Here is a 15,663-nt window from a genome sequence, read left to right as displayed (position 1 = left end):
TCCTTGCCAGACAGAATCATTAGTACAGTGCACAGTACTGTCACTGATTACTGTGTTAGTGTCACTAGCAACGTCAGTGTCCCTTCCAGACAGATTGCCTGCCACACTATAAGTCGTGGATCACCACTATAACTAGTAAAGTGCCTATAACTGTGTAAATACCAGTATATATACCATATTTTGTAGATGTAATAACTTTTACACAAACCAATAAACACTTTACACAAACCGATAAACACTTATTAGGTTTTTTCACCAAAGACATGTAGCAGAATACATTTTGGCCTAAATGTACAAAGAAATGTGACTTTCTTGGATTTTTTTTTATAACAAAAAGTATAAAATAGGAGGGTTTTTTTTCAAAGTTCTGTGTCTTTTTTCATTTGAATAAAAAAATAGATAAAAAAACCCAGTGGTGCACAAATACCACCAAAAGAAAGCTCTATTTGTGTGAAAAAAATTATAAATTTAAATTGGGTACAGTGCTGCATGAGCAAGCAATTGCCAGTTAAAGTAGCACAGTGCTGAAAACCAAAAAAAGGCCCTGGTCATGAAGGGGGTACAAACCTCTGGAGGCCAAGTGCTTAAAACATAGTTAGAGGGCCTGTATTCCTGTAGGTCTTTAGAAAAAAATCTTCATAAACTACTTATTTGACATGGTAATTGTTTATTGTTGACACATATGTAAACAAATTTTTTCAGAAGAGGCCCTGTATAATAAAATGGAGGCAATTGCAATTTTTTGTGTTGCACAATTCTTGTGCAACTGTTTGTCAAACACATATTTCAGGAAAAAATACACTAAAATTAATTTTTGTGCAAACATATACATTTTTTTGAAAAATCTAAAAGGTGAAGTTGTGTCAAGAAAATAGATACCAAACATGTAAAGTCTTAAAATTGGTGTGATCATGAAATCACAAAAGACTCTACAGGTTATCAATTTAAAGTCGACCATAAATTATGACCCTAGAATTACTGTACTCGATTGAAAATCATAACATTCAAGTGTGTAGAGGGGAGCTTTTACATTTTTTCCAATATTTGTATATGCTATAACAAGAAGCTAGTACACAGTGCTTCCAAATGTATAAATCACAGAGATAGTCAGGGAACTGCTCCCAATGTTAGAGCAGTCTACTTTGGGTCCTGGGATATCTGTAGGAACTGCGACTTCAGAGTTCTTGAATACTAGGGCGTTTATAACAAATACCTCATTAGACAAAGGGTTAAAGTAAAGGCAGAAGAGGTGATTATGTGAGCATAATGCATGTGGTGTGACATGTAGGGGTGATAAGGATGGCAGGGTGAAGGAGACATCTGGACAAATGTAACACAAAAATGTAATTCTCCTATGCAGAACACTAGGAGATGTGTTTTGAGACGGTTTCAATAAATTATTATTATTATTATTATACAGTATTTATAAAGCGCCAATAGTTTGCTCAGCGCTGTACATTACAGAGGGGGACAGAACATGTGACAGAACAATACCAATACAATGCAAAACATGAGGGGATGGAGGGCCCTGCTCTTTCGAGCTTACAATCTAGGATTAGGAAATATAATGAAACTATAAAATACATAATAAACAGAAAAGGTGTGAGGGTAACAAAAAACAGACATATGTCACTGCTCATCATACTTTTCATAGAAAGATCTTTTATACAAAGGAAGGTTTCATACTGTGCACGGATTTTCTATACTGGAAAAAAAAACTGTAAGGAGTATGCATGCAATGGTGACAGAATACTAAACAAAGCTCACTCAGACTCAGATTTTGTTTACTCACACTCAGATTTATCGTTCATGATCAGTTAATTATCTTAAAATTGGAAAAATATACAAGTGAAAAGACCGTTCCCCCAAACGAAAATGGATATAAAAATTCCACCTCTGTAGAAAGATGTTTTATCTAAATCACAACTTGAAAGAGTGATTCATTCAAAACTGAACCTTTTGTTACATGAGAAAAGTAACACATTGGCAACCACTTCTGATTTCTCTTACTGAAAATCTAGTTGCCTATGATAATTCAGGGTTCATGCGCACCGGTTTTAAAAAAACACTGCATCTATAGGAATTTTGTGTTTTGCTTGTAGAAGCAGCTCAATGTTATCCTATGTCCACTCACATTAGGACATTTATAGTCTATTTTAACCACTTCAGGGTGGCAGGGCTGCGCAAAAACACACACACACACACACACACATATATATATATATATCTGGGTAGGGGGCACATGCCATTTGCGGCTTCAGATGTCGATCACCGGGTCCCGGCCGGAGATTCCCCCTGGCACCTGGTCATCACTGAGTATCACTGACATGGGAGAGACCTGTGTGTAAATACAGGTCTCTCTCCTGCCAGCAGTAACATGCTGCAGCACACATTTAACCCTTTGATTGCCCCAGATGTTAACCCCTACCTGCCCAGTGCCATTAGTACAGTGTCAGTGCTTTTTATCAGCAATGATCACTGTATTAGTGTCATTGGGATGTCAGTGGCAGTTAGTCAGTTCCCCCTAGTGTCAGAATGCCCTGCTATAAGTAGCTGATCGCCGCCATTACTAGTATATAAAAAAAAAAAGAAATTCCAGTATATATACCGCCATTTGTAGATGCTATAACTTTCACATAAACCAATTAATTTACATGTATTGGGATTTTGTTTTAGCAAAGACATGTAGCAGAACACATTTTGGTCTAAGTTTATGAAGAAATTTGATTTAATTTTTTTTACTGGACATGTTTTATAGCAAAAAAATAAATATTTTTTCAAAATTGTCGGTCTTTTTTTTTTTTCGTTTATAGCGCAAAAAAACAAAAACCCACACTGGTGATCAAGTACCACCAAAAGAAAGCTCTATTTGTAGGGGGGGGGCAGGACATACATTTTATTAGGGTGCAGTATTGCATGACCGTGCAATTTTCAGTTAAAGTAATGCAGCGCTGTATCGCAAAAAATGGCCTGGTCAGGAAGGTGAAGGTAAATCCTCTGGATGGCAAGTGGTTAAGCTCAGCACTTTGAGCCAGAAGAAAAAAACCCCTCTGGTATGCATTTTTTTTTTAAAGGAGTTTTCTAGCAGAAAAAAAACGCTAAACACTCCTAAAAGCCTGTACAAAAACGCTCCGCGTTTTATTCTGCCAAAAGAACTTACATTTTTTTAAGCCCAGTGTGCATGGACCCTCAATGTAAGATACTTTTACTGACCAAGAACAAGTATATAGATCAGGCATATATGGCTTTCTCCTATTCCACCTGTTTTAGTCACTTTAAGACCAGGTCTTTTCTGACACTTTGTTTACATGTAAAAATCAGTATATTTTTGCTAGAAAATGACTTGGAACCCCAAACATTATGTATTTTTTTTAACAGAGGCCTTAAAGAATAAAATGTTGGGTTTTGCGGGGGTTCTTTTGTGTCACAAGGTATTTGCACAGCAGTTTTTCCAAAGCTAATTTTTTTGAAACCATACACTTTAATGAATTTTAATGCACACAAAACACAATACCCATTTTTTTCTTTGTAAAACATATATAAAAGATGGTGTTACACCGAGTAAATAGATAGCCAACATGTCACGGTTTAAAACTGCGCACACTCGCGGAATGGCGCCAGATTTAAAAATTCCTTAGGCAACACTTAAAGTCTTTACAGGTTTATAGGTTACCAGTAGAGAGTTACACAGGAGGTCTGTTGCTAGAATTATTGCTCTTGCTCTGACGTTCGCGGAAATATCTCACGTGAGGTGATATTTAACTGTTTTTTAAATTTTATAATTTTTACACTGTTTCTTTAAATGTATTTTCATCACTTTTATTGCTGCCAGAAGGAATGTAAACATCCCCTGTGACAGCAATAGGCAGCAACAAGTACTTTTTATGGAAAGGTCTGGTCAATTAGACCCCAGATGTCTGCTGTGCCCTTAAAAACATCAAGATCTGTGTGATCAGATGTTTTCCCAATCTAAAAATGGTGCTGTTGAGACCTGGGTAAACCGAAAGTGACAAAAAACAAGTTGCTTTGCTTCCAGTTTCTAGTCCTTGAAAAGCTCTATGGTAAGCTGGCAAAACCACTGCTTTCAGTTTCGGGTTCTCCGGAGGGACGGAGAGAATAAAGAAGCAACAGTACGATGACCCCTCCCTCCATCCTGAAAAAGCAATCCAGTGCCTAATTAGCTGTTAGGATGGATTTTAAAGAAAAGCAGATCACCTGCAGAAAAAAAAAAAAAAAAACAATACAGCGATGATTCCTGTGACTGCAGGCATCATCCCGGTACAACCATTTGAAGTACCGACGTGTGTGTGTGTATTGTGGTCTTCACGTAGATATACATGTCCTGGGGCTAGTAACGCACTAAGTATCAGTGCCTTTAGGTCAAAGTAACAGTATGCGATGCATACTAGCACATTATGACATTACCTTGCAGGGGACTTTTTTTTTTCCTGCAGTTTACCACCACTTTATGAGGGGTCAGAAATGTAATTCTCCTTGTTTTGTTTGGTTATAGCTGGTTAATTGTTTTCATAACCTCTCAGGCTTCTTTATCAAAACAGAATTAAACTGTATGTGGGCACTTCAAACCAAAAATGCTATTTAACCACTTGCCTACCAGGCACTTATACCCCCTTATTTACCAGGCCAATTTTCAGCTTTCAGCGCTGCCGCACTTTGATTGACAATTGCGCGGTCATGCAACATTGTACCCATATGAAATTTTGATCATTTTTTTTCTCACAAATAGAGCTTTCTTTCGGTGGTATTTAATCGCCACTGCGCGTTTTATTTTTTGCGCTATAAATAAAAAAAGTGCGAAAAATTTGAAAAAAAAAGTTTCTTTGTTTCTATTATAAAATTTTTCAAACAGGTAATTTTTCTCCTTCAATGATGTGCGTTGATGAGACAGCACTGATGGGCACTGATAGGCGGCACTGATGGGCACTGATAGGCGGCACTGATGGGCACTGATAGGCAGTACTAACGAGGTGGCACGGATAGGCGGCACTGATAGACAGCACTAATGAGGTGTCACGGATAGGCGGCACTAATATGCAGCACTGATAGGCGGCACTGATAGGTACTGATAGACGGCACTGACAGGTGACACTGATGATGGGTACTGATAGACGGCACTGACTGGCATCACTGCTGGGCACTGACTGGCGGCACTGACTGGCACAACCCCTGGGCACTGACTGGTGGCACTGACTGGCAGCACTGCTAGGCTGCACTGGTGGGTGGCACTGGTGGGTGGGCACAGGTGGGCACAGGTGGGTGGGGACAGGTGGGTGGCACTGCTGGGCACAGGTAGGTGGCACTTCTGGGCACAGGTGGGTGACACTGCAGAGTGGCACAGGTGGGTGCACTGCTGGGCACAGGTGGGCGGAGCTAGTGGGCGCACTGCTGGGCACAGGTGGGCGGAACTTGCGGGTGCCACTGCTGGGCACCGATCATCAGGGCACTGATCATCAGTGCCCTGATGATCGGTGCCGATCCCCGCTCTGACAACTGCCGGTTCTCGGCAGTACTTTCCTCACGATCTGACAGCGTGAGGAAAGTGCAGCCGAGAACCGGCCCGTGCATTTCCCTCTGATCAGCGTGTCATTGGACACCGCTGATCAGGTGGTAAAAGGCCGCTGTGATTGGCCTTTTACCACATCACATGATCGCTGTGCCCTACGGACACACGCCGGGGGCGCGAGAGCGCGTTCTGGGCGGACGTCATATGACGTCCGCCCAGAACTGGCTGGCCACAGTGCAGCCGTCATTTGGCTATCTGCGGTCGGCAACAAGTTAACTAACTTTTTAAATTCAAAACAAACTCCTCCATCCATTTTTTCATACTTAATTTTCCTAAGAAACAGCCCCTAACCATTTCTGGCCGAGGTAATCTTGAGTAAGGGCAGATTATAAATCTAGCATTTACTTCCTGGAATCCATCTGCCCTTAGCTCAAACATGCAGGCAGGAGGATGGGCTTAGCTTAAAAAGCCCCTTCTGAAGACTCCTGAGATTCAAAGACACCATTTGGAATCCAGGACACAACTGATGAAAAAAAAAAAAAAAAAGTGTAAAAACAAGTAAACAATGTACCTTCCTATCTATTTACTAATGTTAGCAGCATAAGGCTGGGCATGTTAGAGTTTTTGTATTAGCGTTTAGCCATGTTTTTTCGTGTTTGCGGTTTTTAGCATTCTTTTTGTTTTGCTCAAAAAAAATGTCCAAAAACACTGGTTTGCCGCATTTTTTTTTTTTTGGGGGGGGGGGGGGGGGAGTTCAGCATTTGGGCATTTTTCCAGCTAAAAAAACTCCTCTAGAAACCCACTAGTTCTGGGGGGGGGGGGGGTTTCCAGCCAAAAAATTCAGATTACAGTCAATGTGTGCATGGACAAATAGGATAACATGCTGGGGAGTTTACTGGCTGTAGAAAAGACTGTCAAAAGCCAAAACAGCAGCTGTAAAAACATCCAGTGTGCATGAGAACTAAAGATTAAAAACAGTTAATGTTGATTAAGAGAGCTAAGTTCCTCTTTAAAACAAGTCCGCCAGAGAATGAAGATTTGTACTTGGGCAGCTGCTATGAAAATAAAGGAACTTCTATGGAAAAGCCCCTTGATCAAAAAAATGCTCTATCTTTTTGGGAGATGTAGTAACTTACTGTATGTTATTTTGACAAACCTGAATTAAACCTCAATTTCCACCATTTTAATGTCCTGTGACTAGTCCTGTTACCTCAAGTCTGCCTTCCATTGCAGTGTGTGTATCTGTGTGTGTCTGTGATAAACAATAGCATGTACAGCAAGTTGTAATGAACTTCAAGACCGGACAGTTTCAACCCCTTCCTGCCCTGGCTATTTTTCACATTTCAGCAATGTTACACTTTGAATGACAATTACTCATGCAACACTGCACCAAAATTAATCACCACTGGGTATTTTTATTTTTTTGCTGTATAAAACGAAAAAAGGACATTTAAAAAAAAAAAAAACACACATTTTTCTTCTTGGTTTCAGTTATGAAATTTTACAATATTTTCTTCAGAAATTTTAGGCAAAAATATATTCTGCTACTTTTCTGTGGTAAAAAAAAACATGCATATTTAGTTGACATGAAAGTTATAGAATCTACAAACTATGGTATATTTGAAAATGGATCAATCCTGATGTTCTAACGATGGCCTATCTAATTTTTGCAGGCCCTACAATGCCAGGAAAGTAAAGATACACCCAATTTTTGAAAAGCAGAAAATCCAAAGTATCTGGTAAGAGGCATGGCGAGTTTCTTGTTCTCGTTTTTTGCCCCTTTATATTTTTTTTTTAAATAAATAAAATGTGTTTTATTAATAAAGTTGTCTGCTACTCCTCCCAAGTATTGGAAGTGTGACACTTTTTCAAAGCCTAATCACATAGAGTGGCTCAAAATCCAAAGAGCAGCTGGAGGCTTTCTAGGGGCATAAACTACGCATCTAAATTTCCTGACTGCCCATCACATTTGTAGAGACCCTGGAGCACTAGGACAGTGGAAACGTACACAAAATGAGAACATTTTGGAAACACCTTAACATATTTACTAAGAGGCATAATGAATCTATTAAAAAATGTTTTTTGGAAAATGAAGAAATTTTTTTTTTTTTTTCACACAAAACGTTGTCAATTAATAAGATATGAATAAGATATAGACAGCATAAGCATACTTCGAAATTATACCTCAAAACATATTCTATTGTTTCTCCCAAGTATGGTGATACCAAATGTGTGAGACTTTTACAGCCTAGCCACATAGAGAGGCCCAAAACCAAGGGGCACCTTGTGGTCATCACAGTTTTGAAGGCCCGGGAGAACAAGGACAGTGGGAAACCCCAACAAAACAACCACATTTTAGAAAGCAAACACCCCAAGGTATTTTCTAAGAAACATGAGTTTTTGGAAACTGCAGAAATTAGATTGTATTTATTTACATAAATTGTCAATAAATAGAATATTTCTAAAACGTCTGATGTTAGAAATATCTTCGAATTACAGTCCAAAAAAACACATTCTGCTACTCCTCCCAAGTATAGTATTCCATATGTGTAAGACCTTCTCAGTTTTTGGACCAAATATGTAATCATTATTGCATTTAGTGTATAACAGAAATCAACCAAAGCTGCAGAGAAAACATTGAACTGTAATTGTTACTTCTGTATAAGAAATATAGCATAGTGTACTTTCACCTACAGCAGTCCCTGTTCTTAAAAGCCAAGCAGGCATAATCTACTGGCATGTGGCTGTCCCTACAGTACATTGCTATGTTTGCTGGTCAGGGACTACAAGAGCCTGAACAAAGATTAAACAAAGAGTACCTGTGGTTCCAGGAGTGCAGTTCTCCGCAAAGGACGGGTGGGACTGGTGACTGGTAGAAACATAGTGGGATCTGCAGATGGGTCAGTAATGGCGGCAGGCAGAGATAAGGTAAGTAAACATACAAAGGGCTGCTTCAGACAGAACGTTGGCCAATAAGCCAGAGTCAGTTCATGCGGAAGGCAGAGATGTGGTCAGTAAACTGTGTGATATTCTGGGGGTATTGTCAAGTGTTGTAAACTGCTGGTGTCTGGTAAGGCATGGAGCCAGGGGTAGAGGCTTCTTCCCACCCAAAGCTTGAAGACTCCAGACCCTACCACGGAAATTACAAAACAGCAGAAAACCAGAAGCTTAGTTTTCTCTGATCAAAAACACTACTCTGGAGCTCCTCAGTCTGCATCCGTGAGAGCCCTTGTGCTGTTTACTATCCAACTATTACAGTGCCAGGGCCTTGAACTGTCATAGCAGGCAAAAGACAATTCCAGGTGGCAGGCCAAATACAATGGGATAAACAGGCCAGGATCAGTTCAGTTGACAGGCAGAGACATGATCAGTATACAGGTAAAGATCAGTCCAGGTGGCAGGCAAAAACATGGTCTATTAAAAGGCCAGGGACAATGCGAGGTCGCTTGTCCATTGTTTATGCTTTGTTGGTTGATCCCCTAACTAAATTGTGTTACATGATTTTATGGGAACGGGATTTAAATAGTTTGTTGGATTTGGATACCTGGCGGACGGCGGCCCATGCCCTATCGAAGATTTCGATTAACACTGATCTTGTTGAATCTAATTACAAAACGCTACTTCGGTGGTATTTGGTCCCTGCTCGCCTAGCCATAATGTATCCTTCAGTTTCATCTGGCTGTTTCCGACGCTGTGGTCAAGAGGGTACCATGTTCCACGTCTGGTGGAAATGCCCAGTCGTGAGTAGGTTCTGGATCCGCATATTTAATTTTCTTTACTCAGTGACAGGAATTAATATCCGTAGATCGCCGGAAGTAGCCTTGTTTAATATACTACCCTCTGATGTTCCCAAAAAATCGATTAAATTAATTTTATATATCATATTGGCGGCTCGCATTACTATAGCTAGGAGTTGAAAGCAATCCTTGATCCCGCTGGATAGGGTGAAACAAAAACTCAACTGGATAATGGTTAATGATAAACTGATGAGTATCGTCTCTGATGATGTGTCCAGATTTGAGAGGACTTGGGATCCTTGGATTACTTATATTACTGTATCGTGAGTGTCTGGCAGCTGACCCCCCCCCCCCCCCCCTTTTTCTATTTTTTTTTTTCTTTCAATTAAGAGTACTTTCTTTTTCATCTCTCTTTTTTTTTCTCTTTTTCTACTATTTGTTGAAACATTTTTATTCCTCTCTGTTATTTTTGGTCCATTTTGACTTAATTGTTGTTTATTGATCTTTGAAACTTGTATGTTTTGATGGCTATGACATTTTTTATGTGCATTGTAATGCTATTATCTGCTAATTTTTTTTTTTTATTTACCTACCAGTATTATGCTTATGATTCTGAATCTTGTTCCACCTTGTTGGTGGGCCCTTCCTTTTTCTCTTTTATTGTTTGCCATCTTGTTTTAATATGCTTGTTTCTTAATAAAAATATTGAAATATAAAAGGCCAGGGACAATTCAGGTAGCATAATCCATGAAGAAACACTGACACGTGAGTGTAAATCAGCAAAGCAGTTATTCTTTCTTATAAGACAGTGAAATACAACCAAAAAGAATGCAATCACTTTTCAGCCATTCAGGCCCTAATCATGGCTAATTCGTACATACACCTTATATAATGCTAGAATCATATGTGCACAAAAAAGAAAGGAGGAGGCACAAAAACAGCTAAATAATCACAAAATAGACATGTAAAATATATACAATATAAAAACTATCCATACCAACAGTGTAAAAAATGTTACAAGAAGAAAAAAATTAAAATGCATGAATAAAAGAAAGGTCCAGCTATAAAACAAGCATACCAGTCCTTATGAGCAGAAAGTGGAACACACAAAGTGCCACATCAGAAAGACAGTTATCTGAGATGGAGGTCCACATCCCAACATTGATTCAAACCATTGGGAATACAAATCTGTAATTGCAATATCCACAGACCTAATTTTCCAAGAGCTTCCGATATGCGTTTCTCCCCCACCACCACCTCCGTCCAATGGATGCACTTTTCCAGTACCACAAAAAGGAAAAGGCCTCTATAGCCATCTCTAAAATGTTTATATACATTGGAAATATGTTTTGCATCATTATACTGTCACATAAATGTTCCTCAATTCACATGTAGTGGGTGAATTGTGCATCCAAAGTACAGTAGATTTCAGGTAGTACAATAATTTAAATATACTACTAATACAGCGGGTAAAATAAGTATTAAACACATCACCATTTTTCTCGGTAAATGTATTTCTAAAGGTGCTATTGACATGAAATGTTCAACACATGTTGGTAACAACCCATGCAATTCATACAAATAAACCAAATTAAAGTTATGTGTAATAACACAAGGAATGACACAAGAAAAAATTATTGAACATGAAGAACGGTAGGTGCAAAAAGGCATGGAAAGCCAAGACACCAGCTGAAATCTATCTGTAATTAGAAAGCAATCCTGCCCCTTGTCAGTGCAAATTAATATCAGCTGGTTCAGTCCCAACTGATGGCCTATAAAAAGGTGTCTCATTACCAAGGTGTTACATAACAAACAGATGGCTAAAAGCAAAGAGCTCTCTCAAGACATTCACAACCTTATTGTTGCAAAACATACTGATGGCATTGGTTACAGAAGGATTTCTAAAACTACTGAATGTTCCAGTAAGGACTGTTGGGGCCATAATCCGGAAGTGGAAAGAATATCATTTCACCATAAACCAGCCACGACCAGGTGCTCCTCGCAAGATATCTGACAAACGAGTGCAAAGAATTATCAGAAGAGTTGTCCAAAAGCAAAGGACCCATGTGGAGAGCTTCAGAAAGACCTGGAATTAGCAGGTACAATTGTTTCAAAGAAAACAATAAGCAATGCACTCAACTGCTATGGCCTGTATGCACGCTCACCAGACAAGACTCCACTGCTGAAGAAAAAGCATGTTGAAGCTCGTTTAAAGTTTGCTGCACAACATTTAGACAAGCCTGTGAAATATTGGGAGAATATAGTCTGGGTAGATGAGACCAAAATTTAACTCTTTGGATGCCATAATGCACACCATGTTTGGAGGTCAAATAGCACTGCACATCATTCTGAAAACCCATACCAACAATAAATTTTTGAAGGTGCAAACATCATGGTGTGGAGCTGTTTTGCAATATATGGTACTGGCAAACCTCATATCATTGAAGGATGAATGGAAAAAAAGACATTCCTGATAAAAAATCTGCTGCCATCTACCAGGATGATGAAGATGAAAAGAGGGTGGACGTTTCAGCATGACAATGAACCCAAACACAAAGCCAAGGAAACTTTCAATTGGTTTCAAAGAAAAAAAAAATAAAGATGCTAGAATAGCCCGGCCAATCACCTGACTTGAATCCAATAGGAAATCTATGGAAAGAACTGAAGATCAGAGTTCACAGAAGAAGCCCATGGCACCTTTAAGATTTGAAGCCTGTTTGTGTGGAAGAATGGGCTAAAATCACATCTGAGCAATGCATGCGACTAGTTTCTCCATACAGGAGGAGTCTTTAAACTGTCACTACCAAAGGATTTTGTACGAAGTATTAAATACATTTCAGTTAGCGTGTTCAATACTTTTTCCCTGTGTCATTCCATTTTATTACACATAATTTAATTTCTGAATTTATTGGTTTTGGTTTCTTTGTATGTATGGACTGCATGGGTTGTTAATGACAAGTGGTGAAAATTTCATGTCAAATTCAACTTTTAGAAATATATTTACTGAGAAAAATGGTGATGTGTTCAATACTCATTTTACCTGGTGTTTGGGCAGCAGATATAGGCATGGTCATTATTCAGGCAAAGGGTTGGTCCAGTCAAAAACATGGTTAACAGGCAAATGGTCAGGACATAGGACATTAGATACAGGCTTAAGCAGGTAGTCAGATATAGGAGAAACACCTTCACCAATAATGAAGTATGGTATGGTAGCAATGAAGCAGTCGCCTATGAGGATAGGTTCTGAGGGGCAATAGTAACAAGTGCCAAAACTTATTCCATCTCTGGTGCGTGCAAAACATTTTTTTGGGATCTTTGGTCTTTTGGGTAGGAAGGATAATATCTGGGAAGCGTCTCTCATGTAACCTGCTGACTGCATCAGAATGACGCATCTAAGGAATGTTAGATTGACATAGGAGTTGTATATGGACAACTGGAATAGGTATATGGACACTTTGTGTACCAATGGATGGATCTTCTTTTGTCATTAAAATGACAAACTCTCATAACTGTTGTATAGCGTGTTCTGGACATAATGGAGTTGCATATTGTGAGTGAGTTGTGTGGTCCAATAGGAGCAAGTATCTTTTTGTTAGTGGAAGTCCAAAAAAAAGACGTTAAATTCATGAATTGTGATGGGCTTCCACTCAAATGGATGGACATGAAACAAATTTGGATTACTGGCAATCAGCTGCTGGGCATAGATTGCATTGCTCCATGTAATGTAATTATTCATCAATAAATTGGGTGTACAAATTTGGGTTCCTGCCTTAAAGACTTACTAAACCCATGACCTTGCATTCACTATATCTGGTCTCCCACAGTACACAGAACATGGAAATGCAATTATTTTAGTAAATATAAACTGCTAAATACATTTTTTCATCAGCATTAGAGCAGTCTTGTCACTTCTATCAGTGTCCAGCAGAGCACTGGTTACAGCTTGTAGGAGGAGTTTTCATTCTCCTCTGAGTGTCCTATGAGACTGCATGACCCCAGACATTCTGTCTGGACAGTGCTGATCGGCCCTGTGCTGATCACCTGCACCCCCTCCAAAAAAAAAACCCCTCTCTAGCAATACACCCCAAGCTGAGCATGTGCAGAATGCCTCCTAAGGCTCTATATTATCAGCATATGGATTGGGGACTGTGGAAGAAGGGGAGGATCAGAGAAGACCGGATCAAGCAGCTTTTTTACACAATGTGGATTAACCCCTCAGGTTCAACAGTGAATATAACAAGCAAGCTTTACTGCATATATAGTTGTGGGTTTAGAAACACTATATTTGTCGGTGCTGTAAATGAATGGGGGGGGGGGGGGATAATAGGTTCTGCTAAATCTGACGTTAGCCATACAGGATATGAAAGTGCCTCTGAGACACTAGTATAGTATAAGGCCCTAATCCTTTGTGACTGATGTGACACCCCACTAATTGCACTTGGCTTTTCATCTGGGTGTACTGTGCTGGTGGTTGCCTGCCACTTCATCATGATGAGAAGCACTGCTGGTGGTTGCCTGCCACTATTCGGAACGCATTCATTTTGTAGACACCCTTTCCACCTTGGATTGGGTTACTAAACAGTTGCTCTCCACAGAATCTCAGACAGTGAAAGCTCTCATCTGTCCTTCTCAGAATCTGGAAAGCCTACTCACTTGTGTAAATGTTTTTGGAGATAGCAGTGACACTTGTGCAGGTGTTGCTGGCAACACTGGTGACACTGGGACTGATGTGGATGGCAATCAGGATCGGATGAATGGAAGAGTATGACAGATGAGGTCAGCAAAGTACAATGAAGAATTGACACTTCGTTCATGTCACTCACGTCAAATGTACAGCAGCGCTGAGAATTGTGCTGCTGTTCATTGACATGCAATTCTGTCCAGTGCATTGCCATAAAAAGCAGCATGCCAGCATTTTATTGCAGCTCACTGCACCATACCTCTGGGGTCCTTTTTTATGTGAATAGGACACAAAAAAGACAACTGTTTTCTTTGTGCCCTAGCGCTAACTTGCATTCATCCAGTGCAGTAAAACACAGGTCACAGCATTATATGTGAACAAGGCTTCACCCAGATTAAGCAGTTATTTAAGCCTTTAGGGCACCCTTCAGCTGGAGTTTGGAGAGGTTAAACAGAGCCTTGAAAACATTGACTAATGTGAGAAACGGTGGCTTTCTGTACAAACGTCACAAGCACACATCCATTTCCACCAGTAAGGCTCCATACTTGACATAGAACACTTTCCAGGAGTACTAAAGGAATCCTTTCCTATTTTTCATCCAAACTCTGATAAAGAGAAACTATTTGACCCCCGAAACAGGCTGGCTACTAGCAAGGTTCGCACTGCTATGATCCGATTTTGATCCAATTTTCAGTGCGATTATGCAGTGCAACTTGGATATGGTATGCATATTTTGTGGGACCATAATCGCACTGGAATTACACCAAAGTAGTATAGGAACGGTTTCCAGAATTGCATTGTGCCGAGTTGCATTGATGTGAACAGGCACCATTGAAAATGTGATTTCCATTGTCATGTGATTCTGTAATTCTTTTGCATCTGAAATTGCACTAATATAAATGGAGCTTTACATATTTCTGTTGTCTCAATTTTATACATAAATGGTGAAGGGCTCTTAATACAATGGGCTGGCACTCTCTTTGTCGTTCAGCTAGCCCAGGGGTAGGCAACCTGCGGCTCTCCAGCTGTTACAGGACTACAAGTTCCATCATGCCTCTGCAAGTCATAGCTGTCAGTTTTGTAATGTTGCAATGCCTCATGGGAAATGTAGTTCCACAGCACCTAGAGAGCCGCAGGTTGCCTAACCCTGAGCTAACCAGTGGCTCCAGCTGCTCTCAGTCAAATCCAGTGATGCGGGAGGCAGGGCTGAATCGCACTGTGTGTGTCAACTGACTTGCTGGGAGGTACTCAGAAGGCACGAGGAGCCAGGAGCGCCAGCTGGGGTCCTCAAAAGAGTAGGAATGGAGCTGCTCTGATAAAGCATACACCCTCCAAAGATTAAATGATCAGGTTGGAAAGTAAAAAAAAAAAAAAAGGGAGAATCATACTTGGAAGTACAGCGCTATCTTGGCTGTATTTCTCCTGTGAATCACAGGAGTGCAGTTCATACTGCACTCCTGTGACCCATTTTAAGCTCACAGCGGACTGAAGTCCACTGTCAGACTAGGCTGAGGGAAAGATCCCAACTTCAAAGTCAGGATCCACCCCAGGGTCTGGGGGGACACCTGGCTCAGCCTCTCAGTGAGCCACTGAAAGCCTGAGCTAGCCACTCCCTCCCCCTCCACAGCCCAGCGCTCCAGTGAGTGCTGGGGGAGCTGAGTAAACAGCGTTGACTGACAGTCCCACTCTCTGCTCAGAGCAGCTGTGAGAACTCAGTGACC

At 40.2% G+C, this 15,663-nt stretch overlaps 1 protein-coding gene across 2 annotated transcripts in view; it reads right to left on the bottom strand.

Annotated features, from left to right (window-relative positions):
* DGKH (diacylglycerol kinase eta) overlaps positions 1–15,663 on the bottom strand; it is a 358,194-nt gene that overhangs the window by 159,305 nt on the left and 183,226 nt on the right. The gene's annotated exons all lie outside the window — the stretch shown is intronic.

Source organism: Staurois parvus, unplaced genomic scaffold (genome assembly GCF_062004578.1).
Source record: "Staurois parvus isolate SC_StPar_1 unplaced genomic scaffold, SC_StPar_1.0 ptg000064l, whole genome shotgun sequence".
Taxonomy (NCBI): Eukaryota; Metazoa; Chordata; class Amphibia; order Anura; family Ranidae; genus Staurois; species Staurois parvus.
This window is presented reverse-complemented; position numbering and strand designations above follow the sequence as displayed.